Raw genomic sequence first — 12591 nt, 5'->3', positions numbered from 1 at the left:
GGGGGGGCAAACACGGCACATTGGGCTAGTAATTTACAAATGAGTGTGAACTGAAGTGTTGTGCTCAGCCCCATCTAAAATGAAGACTTAAAATGTACCGGACCCTTGTAGGAGGGGGTTCAAGAGGACAGATATCTCCAAGGCTAAGCTTTTCTGCTACATTATTTTGGGAATTTTAATATTTTATCGTTCCAACGAGAGAATTTGGGCTTCAGACGGCCAGACGCAGGGTGGGGGGAGGAGGTACGAGGTCTGCCCCTTCTTCACCGTCTGTCATACACCCGGAGAAACACGGCCACATCCTGCAATAACACACACAAGCTGCAAGTTCAACCTCAGTTTATCAACACTGCAAATCACCCAAAGGGCCTCTGGATACTTTAAGATACACAAGATACACAAAACACACAAGATACACAAAATACACAAGATACACAAGACGCATAACAGCAGGAAGAAAGCTGTAACTACAACAATAACAAGTAATTCTACTAAATTTATCCAGCCAGAAAAAAACAGGAGCCAAAGCACACAGAAAAAACTGAGTATTTACATACTATACATACATATTATACATACATACATACTATACAGTATTATACAATACCAGTCATACTAACAGCTGCTCAAACAGCAGAGGTGGGAAGTGAGTACATGTATACATTTATTTATTAAGTAATGAAGTAGTATTGTAAGAGGTATCGTACTATTCTGGATAATAATGACGTTGATGACAGTGTGGTATTAGTACATCTACTGCAAAAGAGTATTTTACCTGTGTGGTATTAGTACTTTTTCTGTAAGAGTATTTTAACTATGTGGTATTAGTACTTTTACTGTAAGAATATTTTAACTATGTGGTATTAGTACTTTTACTGTAAGAATATTTTAAATTTGTGGTATTAGTACTTTTACTGTAAGAATATTTTAACTGTGTGGTATTAGTACTAGTACTGTCAGAGTATTTTAACTATGTGGTATTAGTACTGTAAGAGTATTTTAACTGTGTGGAATTAGTACTTTTACTGTAAGAGTATTTTAACTGTGTGGTATTAGTGCTGTAAGAGTATTTTAACTGTTTGGGGGTATTAGTGCTGTAAGAGTATTTTTAAATGTTTACTGTGGGATTAGTACTGTAAGAGTATTTTAACTTGTGTGTATGTTACTGTGAGTATTTTAAACTGTTTGGTATTAGTACTGTCAGTATTTACTGTGTGGTATAGTACTGTAAGATATTTTAACTGTGTGGTATTAGTACTGTCAGAGTATTTTACTGTGTGGTATTAGTACTGTAAGAGTATTTTACTGTGTGTATTTAGTGCTGTAAGAGTATTTTAACGTTTAACTGTGTGGTATTAGTACTGTCAGAGTATTTTAACTGTGTGGTATTAGTACTGTCAGAGTATTTTAACTGTGTGGTATTAGTACTGTCAGAGTATTTTAACTGTTTAACTGTGTGGTATTAGTACTGTAAGAGTATTTTAACTGTGTGGTATTAGTACTGTCAGAGTATTTTAACTGTTTAACTGTGTGGTATTAGTACTGTCAGAGTATTTTAACTGTTTAACTGTGTGGTATTAATACTGTCAGAGTATTTTAACTGTGTGGTATTAGTACTGTCAGAGTATTTTAACTGTGTGGTATTAATACTGTAAGAGTATTTTAACTGTGTGGTATTAGTACTGTCAGAGTATTTTAACTGTGTGGTATTAGTACTGTAAGAGTATTTTAACTGTGTGGTATTAATACTGTCAGAGTATTTTAACTGTTTAACTGTGTGGTATTAGTACTGTCACAGTATTTTAACTGTGTGGTATTAGTACTGTAAGAGTATTTTAACTGTTTAACTGTGTGGTATTAGTACTGTAAGAGTATTTTAACTGTGTGGTATTAGTACTGTCAGAGTATTTTAACTGTGTGGTATTAGTACTGTCAGAGTATTTTAACTGTGTAGTATTAGTACTGTCAAGTATTTTAACTGTGTGGTATTAGTACTGTCAGAGTATTTTAACTGTGTGGTATTAGTACTGTCAGAGTATTTTAACTGTGTGGTATTAGTACTGTCAGAGTATTTTAACTGTTTAACTGTGTGGTATTAGTACTGTCAGGTATTTTAACTGGTGTGTTTAGTACGGTAACAGTATTTTAACTGTTGGTATATACTGTAGAGTATTTTACGGGGTGGTATTAGTACTGTAAGAGTATTTTATGTTTAACTGTGGGTATTAGTACTGTCGATATTTTAACTGTTGGTTTAGACTGTAAGAGTATTTAACTGTGTGTATTAGTATGTTCAGAGTATTTTAACTGTGTGGTATTAGTACTGTCAGTATTTTAACTGTGGTGTATTAGGACTGTCAGAGTATTTTAACTGTGTGGTATTAGTACTGTCAGAGTATTTTAACTGTGTGGTATTAGTACTGTAAGAGTATTTTAACTGTGTGGTATTAGTACTGTCAGTATTTTAACTGTGTGGTATTAGTACTGTCACAGTATTTTAACTGTGTGGTATTAGTACTGTAAGAGTATTTTAACTGTTTAACTGTGTGGTATTAGTACTGTCACAGTATTTTAACTGTGTGGTATTAGTACTGTCAGAGTATTTTAACTGTGTGGTATTAGTACTGTCACAGTATTTTAACTGTGTGGTATTAGTACTGTCACAGTATTTTAACTGTGTGGTATTAGTACTGTCAGAGTATTTTATCTGTGTGGTATTAGTACTGTCAGAGTATTTTAACTGTGTGGTATTAGTACTGTCAGAGTATTTTAACTGTGTGGTATTAGTACTGTAAGAGTATTTTAACTGTGTGGTATTAGTACTGCACAGTATTTTAACTGTGTGGTATTAGTATCGTCAAGTATTTTAACTGTAGTACTTGTATTAAACATGCTAAGCTAACTATAGTTGTGTCTCGTTAGCTGGCTAACATGAACTCCATGTGTGAGTTGCTCATTCAGCTTTCTTTAAGACGTGCTAACAATAGCTAACTAACGTCAGCTTGTTTACGGACATGCTGTCAATAAGCATCTTTTTTGGCACGTTGCTTATAACCTATATAATAATATATAGCTCGTTGTGATGTGCAGAGTACCCTCCCTCACATATTTACTGCCAACAACAAGCAGCTTCACGAAAGATTCTTTGCGGGCTACTAACCGTAGCCAGTTAGCTTAGCTATTAATACACCAGCTAGCTAGCTACTAGCTATCAATAATGCCACAGTGTTGTGTGCGTGCTTTTTCTACCTGCATATCACGTCCCAGCTTTTTCATCCTTGTCTTTGTGGTAGCACAGTGTCCTTATTCTTCCCGTCCACATAACGGAATAACCATTTCGTAACGGGTGGTTGTTGTTGTTGCTAAATATGAATATTGCTAGCTTGCCTGGACCCGTTCTTCTCGCACGGGCTCAGGTTCTCGCGATAGTTGGGCGGCGTTCGGTCGATGACAGCTGCCTTTAAAAAAATGAAATCGCTGGACAGATATGAAGCAACTTACAGCAGTAAAGTACTACAACACAGTAATACTCTTCAGTCATGCATGAAAACGTCTCTTTAGTAAAAGTACTACACAATAAAATACTCTTACAGTCATGAATTAAAACTTATATTTTAAAAGTAGGACCATGTAAAATGCAGTTAAAGTGTTAAAAGTATAAAATGTCCATGACATTAAACGGCATGGAGCTCCCAGAATTCAGTCCAGCTCAGGCTCTCTCTCTATTCTCGTTCTCTCTTTCCTTCCCTGTTTTCTCTCTTTTCTCTTTTCTCCACTCTCCCTCCCTCTCTCTTCCCACCTCCTCTCTCTCTGTCTGTCTCTCTCTCTCCATCTCTCTCTCGTTCTCCTTTCTCTTCCTTTCTTCTCTCCATCTCTCTCCCATCTCTCTCTCATCTCCGCTCTTCTCTCCTTTGCTTCTCTCTCTCTCCATCTCCATCTCTTTTCTCTGTCTCTCTTTCTCTCTTCTTCTCTCTCTCTCTATCTCCTCTCTCCCTGTTTTGTTTCCTTTCTCTCTCTCCTTCTCTCCATCTCTCTCATCTTCCCTCTCTCTCGTTTCATCTCTTCCTCCCTCTCTTCCCCTCATCCCTGTTTTCTTCTCTCCTTTTCTCTCTGTCTCTCTTCTCTCTCTCCATCTCTCTCTCTCTCGTCTCTCCTCTCTCTCTCCTCCAACATCTCTCCTTCTTATCTCTACTCTCTCTCTCTCGATCTCTCTCTTCTCTCTCTCCTCATCTCTCTCTCGTCCTCTCTCTTCTCTCTCTCTCTCCATCGTCTCTCTCTCTCTCCTTCTTCCTTCCTCCGCCTCTCTCCCTTTTCGTCTCTCCTTGTCTCGCTCTCTCCATCACTCTCTCCCTCTCCTCTCTCTCGCTCTCTTCCATCTCTCTCTCCCTTCCTCTACTCCCCTCCTCTCTCTCCCTGTTTCCTGTTCTCTCCTTTCCTCTCTCTCTCTCCTTCTTCTCTTCTCTTTCTCTCTCTCGCCCCTCTCTCTCTCTCTTTGCTATCCCCTCTTCCTTCTCCACTCCCCATCCCTCTCCCCTCCCTCTCCTCTCGCTCTCCTTCTTCCCTCCCCGCCCTCAGCCCCCCTCTCTTCCTCTCTCTCTCCTCCTCTCTCTCTCCGTCTCTCTCTCTCTCTGCCCTCTCTCTCCTCTCCTCATCCTTCTCCCCCCTCCTCTCTCCCTGTTTCGTCTCTCCTTTCTCCGCTCTCTCTCTCTCTCTCTCTCTCTCTCTCTCTTTCTCCTGGGACATCACCAGGTCAATGAGAGATTTGGAGATTGAGATTGTGGAATTGCAAACTTTGGTAGATTCCACTGGAATTCGGGGTCAGTTTGAAGATCTCCAATCGAAAAAGTCTGCCCTTAAGGACCTACTAGGCACCAGGGTTCAAGGAGCATTGGTCCGGTCCCGGTTTAAGACTGTGGCGCTTATGGATGCACCGACTAGTTTTTTCTTTGGGCTGGAGAAGAAGAATGGGCAGAGCAGGGCTATTCATGCTCTACGCTCTGCTACTGGACGAGAACTCAGAGAGCCGGTTGAGATCAGGAAGCGTGCTGTGGAGTTTTACTCTGAACTTTACAGCAGCGAGTACAGAGACGATGTGGAGCTGTTTGAGTCCTTCTCTGCCGGTTTGCCAAAAGTCCCGGCAGACGCGAACATTGAGCTTGAAGAACCTCTGGCTCTGCAGGAGCTGTTCGCGGCCCTGCAGAGTATGGAGGGGGGCAAGGCTCCCGGCATTGATGGGATCCCGGTGGAGTTCTACAGGGAGTTCTGGAGAGAATTGGGTGGAGATATGTTGTCAGTTTTTAACGAGAGTTTTCGTGATATGTTGCTGCCAACGAGCTGTAGGAGGGCGGTTATCACTCTCTTACCCAAGAAAGGAGATCTACAAGAGATTGGGAACTGGCGTCCCCTGTCTCTTCTTTGCACGGACTATAAGATCCTGTCAAAGACTTTGGCCAACAGACTAAGAGGTGTGATGGAGATGGTGACCCATGTGGATCAGACTTACTGTGTGCCTGGTAGGTCCATCCTGGACAATGTGTCCTTAATTAGAGATATTTGGGACGTCTCTGGTTCTTTGGGTATTGACACTGGTCTTATTTCCTTGGACCAGGAAAAGGCTTTTGACCGGGTTGAGCACCTCTATCTCTGGAAGACTCTGGAGAGTTTTGGCCTCAGTCCGTGTCTTATAGCTATGATCAAGGTTTTGTACCATGACATTGAGAGTGTGTTGAAAATCAATGGCGGCCTGAGTGCCCCTTTCAAGGTGTGTAGGGGGGTGAGGCAGGGCTGTCCTCTCTCGGGTATGCTGTACTCACTCTCCATAGAGCCCTTGCTGAATAAGATCAGGGCTAGTATTACGGGGCTGTCTGTGACGGGTTTTAACATAAAACATGTTTTATCAGTGTATGCAGATGATGTCATTGTTTTTGTTGGAAATCAGGGAGATGTGAACACATTGCAAACTGTTGTAAAGGATTTTGGGACGGTATCATCCGCTAGGGTTAATTGGGGTAAAAGTGAGGCTCTGGCAGTTGGGAGTTGGACGGGGGGTCTGCCCTGCCTTCCAGGAGGTCTGGTGTGGAAGAAAGATGGTCGCAATATCTGGGTGTGTACCTCGGTGACGAGACCATTGTCAAAAAGAACTGGGAGGGGGTGGTAGAGAAGGTGGAAGGTCGGCTAAATAAGTGGAAATGGCTGAAACCTCAACTGTCATTTAGAGGCAGAGCATTAATTATTAATAATCTGGTGGCGTCTGCTCTGTGGCACCGGTTGGCCTGTATGGAGCCCCCTAAAGGACTCATTCAAAAGGTTCAAGCCTTGATGGTGAGCTTCTTTTGGGACAAGTTGCATTGGGTCTCTCAGGGTGTTTTATTTTTACCAAAGGAGGAGGTGGACAGGGCCCTGGTGCATATTGAAAGCAGCATGCAACTTTCAGGGTAAGTTTGTTGCGTAATATCTCATGGGTCCAAGTGATTTGGTCTGGAGGGATGTGACAAGTACCTTGTTAAGACGGTCTGCTGGTCTGGGGTTAGATACCGCTCTGTTTTTATTGGGTTTTAAATGTGTAAAAGTGTGTGGGTTATCTCCTTTTTATCAGTCGATTTTTAAGGTATGGAACTGTTTTAAGTGGAGCAGAGTTGAGCCTACGTGCTCTCTACACTGGCTGCTGGAGGAGCCCCTCATCCATGGGGCCAGGATGGATGTTCAGGACTGCAGGACCCCGGGCCTCACCAGCATGCTGTGCGCCGCTGGAGCGGTCACCCTGAGGAGGATTGTGGAGGTGGCAGGGCCGGGGCTGACGGATGCAGCGGCGGTGGCCTCTCTTCTGGGGCAGAGGTCTCTTCGTCAGACCAGGACTGTTCTGGGGAGGTGGTCGGTGAGACTGACGGAGGGTGAACATCAGATGCTCCTGGATTACTGTGCTGGGGTCGACATTCCTGATGAGAGCGATCCTTTTCCGGAGTTGGGATTTGTTCCTAGGCTGGATGGCTTTTCTGGGGATTATTTAACTGTTGCGGACTCAGCGGTTGTGGACTTGCATACCGTCACGGGGAAGGGGTTGTACAAGACTTGTGTAAAGTTCCTGAACAGATATAAGCTGGATGGGAGAGTGGACACTGTGTGGAGACAGAGACTAGGAGTGGACAGTGGCGTTAAACCTGCCTGGCGGGTTCTGTATAAACCTCCTCTGCCGAAGAGGACCGGGGATCTCCAGTGGAGGATTCTACACGGCGCCATCGCTGTGAACGCTTTTGTTTCTGTTCTCAACCCAACAACTTTGCCTGGATGGCCATTCTGTGGACTAGTAGAGACGGTCTTTCACTGCTTTGTGAATGCCAGAGACTCAGGCCTCTATTCGAGGTGCTGCAGACTGTCTTCCTGAGTTTTGGTGTGATGTGGTCTGTAACTACTTTTATTTTTGGAGCAGGCTATAGACGAGCTGAAGCTTCCAAATGGCAGCTGCTCAATCTGCTCGGTGGACAGGCCAAGATGTCCATCTATAGCAGCAGGAAGTGTAGAGTAGAGGACAGGTCGGGACAGGAAGCACTTCCTGTTTTCATCTCTCTGGTGAAAGCCAGGGTCTGGGTTGATTTTAGGTTTTATCAAGCTATGAATGACATCGACGTGTTTAGGGACCGGTGGTGTTATAAGGACGCATTATGCTCCGTTACAGGAGGAGGTCTGGTGTTTAACGGTGTGTTCAGGTAGACGTGTGGATGACTGGTTTATTGGTTCTGCAATATCTCTTTTGGCTCTATTTATTATTGAAGGAATACATGTTGTATTGATTTGGTAAAATAAAGTGTTTTTAAAAAAATCAAATCTCTCTTTCTCCTTTCTCTCTCTCTCTCTCTCTTTTTCCTTTCTCTCTCTCTCTCTCTCCATCGCTCTCTCTCTCTCCATCGCTCTCTCCTCTCTCCCTGTTTCTGTCTCTCCTTTCTCTCTCTCTCTCTCCATCTCTCTCCACTCTCTCTTTCTCCTTTCTCTCTCTCTCTCTCTCCCTCTCTCTCCATCTCTCTCTCTCTCTCTCTCTCTCTCTCCATCGCTCTCTCTCTCTCTCCATCGCTCTCTCTCACTCTCTCTCTCTGTCTCTCTCTCTCTCTCCTCTCTCCCTGTTTCTGTCTCTCCTTTGTCTCTCTCCATCTCTCTCTCTCCATCTCTCTCTCTCCATCACTCTCCCTCTCCTCTCCGCTCTCCCTCTCCTTTCTCCTCTCTCTGTTCTGTCTCTCACTCTTCCCTCTCTCTCTCTCCATTTTTCCTTTCTCCTCCTCTCCCTATACCCTCCGCCTTTTTCCTCTTCTCTCCCTATTTCACCTTCTTCTTCCTACCTCCTTCTTCTTACTCTTCTTTCCTTCGCTCTCGTCTCCTCGCTCTTCTCTCTCCGCATCTCTCTTCCTCTCTCTCTCTCTCTCTCCTCCTCTCTCTCCTCTTCTCCTCTCTCCCTGTTTCTGTCTCTTCCTTTCTCTCTCTCTCCTTTCTCTCTCTCTCATCACTCTCTCGTCTCTCTCTCTCTCTCTCTCTCTCCATATCGCTCTCTCTCTCTTTCTTTCTTTCTTTCTCTCTCCATGCTCTTCTCCCTCACTCAACTCCTCTCTTCTCTCTCTCTCTCTGTTCTCTCCTGTCTTCTCTGATCTCTCCTCTCTCGTCTCTCTCAGTCCCGTCTCTCTATGCTCTCTCTCTCTCCTGCTCTCTCTCCCTCTCTGCTCTCCCGTTTCTGTCCTCCTTTGTCTCTCTCTCTGTCTCTCGCTCTCTTCTCATCATCGCTCTCTCTCACTTCTCTTCTCTCTCTTCTCGCTTGCTGAAGAGGAGGAGGGGGGCAAGGTTTAGTTGATTCATCATGCCGGCCCGCTGCTTTAGATCACAGTTTGTGCAGCGGTTTTTATTTGGTGATGATGGTCGTCTGCGGCCTTCAACGTTTCTCTTCATATCACGGAGAAACTTCACTTACACTTTACTGAAGACACTGTCATGACTCTCTCTATCTCTCTCTCCCTCTCTTCTTTTTCTTTCTCTCTCTTCTCTCTCTCTTATGGTTATTGTGATGTGCCATTGTGTACTGAGTACCTGGTTGGTAGTACCCCTGTTGTAGTACCCCTGGTTGTAGTTCCACTAGTTGTAGTTCCACTAGTTGTAGTTCCACTAGTTGTGTGCTGGGCCTCCACTGTTACTCTATCTGATTATTTGGAAGTTTTTTGTGATTAATGTTTTTATTTTTTTATTTCAGAAAACATAATATTCACAACCGTCACCAGCACCACACCCTGGGACACCGGACGCGTCCCGAGGTCCTGGATGCACTAAGACAAACTCAGACGTTATAACACAGCCTTTATTATTAACGGTTATAACAATAATAATTATTTACACATCCTGGTCGAGAAGCGTTCAATCTGAACTCCTGCAGGGGGGACTTTTTTTACTTATTTTTTGGCTTTTTTGCCTTTTTTTAATTGTTGACAGGACAGTTTGATACAGGGAAGACATGCGGGACATCGTCACAGGTGGGATTCAAACCCTGGACCTCTGCGTCGAGTAACAAACGTGATCATTTGCAGCGTCAGCGTTTTTTGGCTCGTGTTGAAGTCACTTCCTGTCTTCACTTTCTTCTTCTTCGTCTCCTGTCCCTCCATTTTCAGTATCCGTCCTCCTGACAACCTGCAGCGTTTACTCGTCTTAAGCGATGATGTCGAGCGTCCCCCAGGGACGGAGGGACGCAGGGCTCCTCTGCAGATCAGCGTGAACCAGTAGAGCTGCAGGGCCACAGCAGAGCGGCCCCCCCAGTTGCACTGCCACGGGGCCACCAGGGCACCGCGTACACCGGGACGGACGCATACCTGGAAACCAAGCACAGGGACGTCCTTGTTGTGAGTGTGGTTCTCAGCCGTAAAAACTACAGCTACGCTGACTTTTCATTTCGAGGAGGACGCTTGAGACTGAAGTGTTTTCACACCTAAAGCAGAGATGGAAGAAGTACTCGCGTCCTGTACTCGAGTAGAAGTACAGATACTTTTTCGAGGGAGACCTGGCCGAGACGGCACACCGTTACAATTTAAGACAAAAATACAGCAGAGTCAAAAATCACACCAGAGGAAAGAAACGGTCACATGTGCCGTTGCCACTTTTGAGTTACAGGTATTTTAACATGGCCTTACATTCATTTATTTACCCTAAGGGGCCAGATTTCTCAGACAAATCCGGGGACTTTTCAGCTCAGAAGCGTATTTACCTCAAAACACATCATGCTTTTATTTCTGTAAAACTTAAAGCTGGGACACTAACCTAGATCTGTTCTCATTAGGGGCTGAGCATCCCCCCCCCCCAAAAGGTCTGATCCTAGACCCCCCCCTGCTGCTACTTCATACTCCACCACACCTCAGAGGGGAATGTTTCAAGATAGAAAGTCCTAACTTTCAAGATAGAAAGTCCTAATTTTTCAAGAATGAAAGTCCTAATATTTCAAGATAGAAGTCTAATATTTCAAGATGAAAAGTCCTAATCTTTCAATTAGAAAGTCCTAATATTTCAAGATAGAAAGTCTAATATTTCAAGATAGAAAGTCCTAATATTTCAAGATGAAAGTCCTAATATTTTCAAGATAGAATTCTATTTTTCAAGATGAAGTCCTAATATTTCAAGATAGAAAGTCCTAATTTTCAAGATAGAAATTCCTAACATTTTCAAGATAGAAAGTCCTAACATTTCAGTAAAAGTCCTAATATTTCAAGATGAAAGTCTAATATTCAGATAGAAAGTCCTAATATTTCAAGATAGAAGTCCTAATATTTCAGATAGAAAGTCCTATATGTTCAGATAAAGTCCTAATATGTTCAAGATAGAAAGTCTAATATTTCAAGATAGAAAGTCCTAATATTTCAAGATAGAAGTCCTAAAACATTTTCAAGATAGAAAGTCCTAATATTTCAATAGAATCCAATATTTTGTAATGTTGTCATGTTTACTGACACATTTATTTGACAGCTTTTGCTTTATTGCTTCAGGCTTGTTTCTGCGCAGCTCGTTAGTATCGGAGACAAAAAAACTCTGAGACATATTTTCCGTGTACATTGATGCATATTAACAACTATCTCGCAGCGTGAGTTAATGGGATAATTATCCAGCTGGTATTTATTCATAAAAGTGCTCGTATGCTGCTAACAGACTCAGATTATTATTCTAAGTGTCTGACAACATATGGAAAGGATTTCTAATGAGTCGACCTTTCTGTTAAAGACTAAGATCCTTTTTAAAAGATAAATGTCCGCGTAACTAACCAGTAATTTTAGCGTCGTAAAACACGCTTTCTGAGACATCGCTGAGCTGAGAACATCGCTGAGCTCTGAGACATCGCTGAGCTCGTTAGCAGCGCTGGCTCTGCGTCTGGAGCGTCCATCGGCTCCGTTTAGTCAGCGTTCCTCTTTCTTTCATTTCAATATCGGGTCTGTCAGTCACAGTGGAACCGGGGACATTTCGGGGACAGGTCACCAGAACCGGGGACGTCTGATCGCCCTAACTAACCTCCTCACTTGGGGTAAGGACCCGTTCCTTTTAGGGTTTCACATGGCAGTTTTTTGAACCTCCGGTCGGTAACACGTCCCTTCTGCCCATGTGCAGATGATGTTGTTGATGATGTCTGATGAGAGTCATGATGAACGCGGATCTACGCACTGCACGATCGGTTCCCATAGACCACATGTGTCAAACTCAAGGCCCGCGGGCCAGATGTGCCCGCCATGTCATTTTATGTGGGCCCGCGAGAGCTTAAAGTTTTGAGTGTCTAAAAATCATACAAAAATAAAATAATAGCGTGCTTTGACCAAAACTACATTCCCCAAATGCCTTTCGACTACCTAGTCGCGGCGTATCCATGCCACCCATACCAACCGTAACGGTCTATGATGCCAACGAGTGGAACTGAGATATAAATAATGATCCCAAAATGTCCCAGAAAGAGAAAGTTGATGCAGACGGAGACTTGTTTCAAGAAAGATGGAAGGCGAATACTTGTTTGTGCTTCAAGGAGAAAGACCGTATGTCTTTGTGTTATGAGCGGTGTCGGTTGTCAAAGAGTCCATCTGCGTCGCATTTTGACACCAAACCGGAGCTAAGTACGCTAAAGCTAGCCTCAGCAAAAGCAACAACATGCCCAAGAATTAAAGAAAACTTCGGTCGAGCAGAGTTGTTCAAGAATCCACCAGCCAAAACAGGCAGCGTGGAAAGCTAGCTTCATTTTGGCTGAAGAAATCGCCCACGCTTCCAGTCTTTTTCAGAGGAGCGTTTTTGAAGCAGTGCATGCTGAAGGTCTGTGAGCAGTGTGGTCCCGACCATTTACAGACTTTTTAAAATGTCAGTTTTATCAGAAACACATCGCGACCGAGTGAAGAACTAGCAAAAATCTTACAACACAGCTGGCCGAGGAGACACGCAGCTACACGGCTTTTTCATTAGCTGTTGTGGAAGCACAGATAACACGGACACACGCAGATTTCATTTTTATTAGAGGCGTTAAAGTCGGACCTCTCTATCACTGAGGAGCTGTTGATGTGCAGCAATGCATGGGACCACGACGGGACAGGACATTTTTTGATCGGTGGA

The 12591-nt window shown here is 43.6% G+C and overlaps 1 protein-coding gene across 1 annotated transcript in view; it reads right to left on the bottom strand.

Moving 5' to 3' along the window:
- sh2b1 (SH2B adaptor protein 1) overlaps window positions 1-12591 on the bottom strand; it is a 33742-nt gene that overhangs the window by 19189 nt on the left and 1962 nt on the right. Inside the window, 1 exon segment of the mRNA XM_032511870.1 lies at window positions 9-302. The gene's annotated coding sequence lies outside the window, so the exon portion shown is untranslated.

The sequence above is a fragment of the Etheostoma spectabile genome, unplaced genomic scaffold, assembly GCF_008692095.1.
Source record: "Etheostoma spectabile isolate EspeVRDwgs_2016 unplaced genomic scaffold, UIUC_Espe_1.0 scaffold50, whole genome shotgun sequence".
In the NCBI taxonomy this organism is placed as follows: Eukaryota; Metazoa; Chordata; class Actinopteri; order Perciformes; family Percidae; genus Etheostoma; species Etheostoma spectabile.
The sequence above is the reverse complement of the archived record's forward strand: the minus strand, read 5'-3'. Positions and strand labels throughout refer to the sequence as shown.